Source organism: Vipera ursinii (genome assembly GCF_947247035.1).
Source record: "Vipera ursinii genome assembly, chromosome: 16".
Taxonomy (NCBI): Eukaryota; Metazoa; Chordata; class Lepidosauria; order Squamata; family Viperidae; genus Vipera; species Vipera ursinii.
In genome coordinates this window covers 697,102-700,577 of record NC_139529.1, presented here as the reverse complement: position 1 = coordinate 700,577, position 3,476 = coordinate 697,102, and the positions used below count along the sequence as shown (strand labels likewise).

Genomic DNA, 3,476 nt, shown 5'->3' with positions numbered 1-3,476 from the left:
AGAACACCTGGTGAGCCCCCAGTGACTCTCCTTTCCTCCCGTGTCTAGGCCACCAATGCTCTGGGCTTCATCCTGTCCTTGCCGGAGGAAGCTGAAGCGGTCGGCAACAGGTTCCCTCCCCTGCTCATTGGGCTCATCACCCAGATCTACTTCCTGCTGGGAGGAAGCGAGCAGGAAGTGAGCAGGAGGTGTCTTGTGCTTGTGGAGCGGTGCCTGTGCCATGACTCTCTACGGCTTGTGATGTTGGGATTTTGGTGGATGCCCTGAGACGTTTCTGCCAGGTGTTTGGCTTAGACGACCGGTCCCTCCGTTTTCTGGCACTTCAGATAGGAAAAGAAATTGAAAAGTTGAGGTTGGCTATCAAGAAAACCCCATTAGCCAATACAATAAATGAAGAACTGGTATTTTCTCTCTTGATGAAGTCGTCACTTTGGGTAGCTGTGTCGATTGTGGAACTGGCTCTTGATTTTATACCTGTTATTGGTTCTCTGTTTGGTGGAGCGAGTTCATACATTGTCACCTATCATTTTCTGAACAGCTTTCTTGATGATGCTGTGGAAAATGCCCAAAATGTTCGGGCAAAACATCTTGGCTGATCAGAGTCCCAGGGAAAGTTTGAAAAGAACTCTCAAATGCCCCTTTGAAGGAAACAGTTGAGCATTTCATCCAAAGAAAATAACAATGTCTCAGTGCCTTATTACTTTCTTGTTTTCAAGAATTCTCTGATTGATCACCCTGTAGCAGATATCTCCATGGGAACTCAGAAATTAAGTATTTATCTATATGGTTTGGGAGTGGTTGCTTTTCTTTTCTTGTTTTTTCTCTTTTTCTTTCTTTTCTGTTCTATTTGTAACAATTCTAAATAACAAAAGCAATAGAGAATTTGATATGAAGATGCATATTTTGTAATAGTTTTTGAAAGAGAAAGAAAGGAAGAGAGAAAGAGGGAAGGGGAGAGGGAGAGGGAGGGAGAGAAAGAGAGGGATGGTGGGAGGGAGGCAAGCAGAGAGGGGGAGAGAGAGGAACAGAAAGAGGGAGTAGAAGGGGTAAGAGGAAAAGAGAGAAAGAGGGAGAGAGACAGAGGCAAGGGAAGAGAGGGAGGGAGGGAGTGAAAGGGAGAGGGTGGGGGAGAGAGAGAGGAAGAGGGAATAAAGAAGAGAGGAAGAGATGTGTGGACAGAGAGAAAGAGGGAGAGAGAAAGGGAGGGAAGGGAAGGGAAGGGAGAGAAAGAAAGAGGGAGAGGGAGGGAGAAAGAGGGGGAGAGGAAGAGAGAGAAAGGAATCAAAGGGGGGGATCAGACAGCCACTAACCTTTGCATTGATTTGCATTCATTTGTCTAAGATCCAGACTTCTGTAGCCCATTCAGTATCCAGAAGCATTTTCAATATCCAGCTGGTTATTTTTAACTTGGTTTGGATTTGTGTTTTGAGGCTCTCTTTATTCTTGAAGGGTTGTGAAACACCCAGGGTTGAAAAGGGGGGTGAGCAGCCGTAAAAAGTCTCTAAATTGAATAATTCATTCAATCTCTTTATCCATAATTCAGATAGTGATTCTTCTGACTAACCAGCAGATCTGGTCTGATCTCTCCGTACTTGATCTTTTAGAACCTTATTCACATTATCTTCAGCCCAGCTGAAGATGATGTACCGAGAGGCCAACACATACCTGCGCCACTCGGACATAAAGGTGAAGACCATCGGGATGGCTTTCTTCTCGGAGGTGAGCAGACGTTGTGGTTCACCTCCACCTTCTGGAAGCCAAGGAAAGTGGCCCAGGGTTCAGAAGGGCTTTATTGTTCGACACTAGAAGTTACGGAGGCTCTGTCACTGCAGGCTTTGAGGAAGAGGCTGGACAGCCATTTGTCTCAAATGGTGGAGGGTCTCCTGCTTGAGCCGGGGGTTGGACCAGAAGACCTCCAAGTTCTCCTCTTATTCTCTCAATCAGTGGAATGACTTCTGGATGGAGAGAAGGAGGAAGGAAGGAAGGAAGGAAGGAAGGAAGGAAGGAAGGAAGGAAGGAAGATGAGAAAGATGGAGGAAAGCATTCTGCACAGCGGCCCTGGGGATTCCTCAGAAACATAATTCAAATGATAAACATATTTGAAAATATTATTTTTAGATTTTGCGTGTTGCGATTTTATAGTTGGGTCTAAAGGCATCGTTTCGAATTCTATCAAAATTTACATTTGGATCTGTTTGATTCTTTTCTGCTTTTGGCAGAAATTTGACAAAATGCTACAAAAGTTCTTGAAGATGGCAAAAAGAGGCTGTGATGTTAGTCTACAGGAAGGAAGATGGGAGGGAGGAAAAGAGGGAGGGAGGAAGGAGGGAAGGAAGGAAGCCTTGATGACCCCAAATTCTATTTCCACTTTGCATTGTAGGCAGTTTTGTACACTTCCAACTATCATTTGCACTAACTTTTACCATACAGTAGCCTCCACATATGACCATAATGGACCCTCCAGCAGTCACTAAGTGAATGCAGCAGTCCTTAAGCCAATACCGTGGTCATATATTTAGGATGAACCAGATCTTTTAGTGGTTTCCTTCTACAGGCAGTCCTCGACTTACAACCACAACTTAGCCCAAAATTTCTGTTGCTAAGTAAGATGGTTCTTCAGTGAGTTTTGCCCCATTTTACAACCTTCCTTGCCACAGTTAAGTGAATTTGGCTCCCTCTCTGACTTTGCTCTTCAGAAGGTTGCAAAAGACGATCACCTGAGCCTGGGACACTGCGACCACCGTAAATATGAACTGCCAAGTGCCCAGATTTGGACCGCACGACCGTGGGGATGCTTTAAAGGTCATAAGTCTGAAAAATGGGCATGCATTCTTGGCTACAGGATGTTCTCTGCCCTGCGTGCCTTGGCGGCCCTTTGCACCCCTCCAATGACCTTGAGGACACGGAGAAACCTCCGGGTATCCTCCAGGACTCTCTGAAGGAAGGCAAGGAGTATAAATCCTCCCCTTCCCCACCCTCCGCTCAGAGCAGAAGAAGCTTCCTGGAGGAGAAGAGAAACGTCTTCAAAGGAAGACAGGAAAGTCTATTTGCCTGGACTTTGGGACAACCATGACCTGGATGGCGGAGAACCTCCATGGGCATTTCTCTTAGTAGAAGCTCCCAGGAACGTTCTTTTCCTTTACTCTGCTGATGCTCGCTATCTCTGCTCTTGTTCCTCAGCTCATGTATCACGCCCGAGAGTGGAGAACCTCTGGAGGTTCTCCATGAAGGTCTGGGCTTCCTTCTCCAGCACCCCTTCCAGGTAAGAGACGGGAGGGAGGAAGTCAGGTAGTAGCTGGGGTGACCTCCCTCTCTGGGAAGTCTGCAGTGCTGGGAAGGATAGAGGAAGGAGAAGGAGAAGAAGACCATCACCAGTAAGAGGATGGGATGGGGTGGAATAGAATAGTAGAATAGAATAGAATAGAATAGAATAGAATAGAATAGAATAGAATAGAATAGAATAGAATAGAATAGAA

At 45.9% G+C, this 3,476-nt stretch overlaps 1 long non-coding RNA gene across 1 annotated transcript; it reads left to right on the top strand.

Annotated features, from left to right (window-relative positions):
• The first annotated feature begins 326 nt into the window (after positions 1-326).
• On the top strand, positions 327-3,264 carry LOC310647804. Its single transcript, XR_014493948.1, has 3 exons — positions 327-771; positions 1,605-1,719; positions 3,181-3,264. It is a non-coding gene; the product is annotated as an uncharacterized lncRNA (long non-coding RNA).
• The last annotated feature ends 212 nt before the right edge of the window (positions 3,265-3,476 follow it).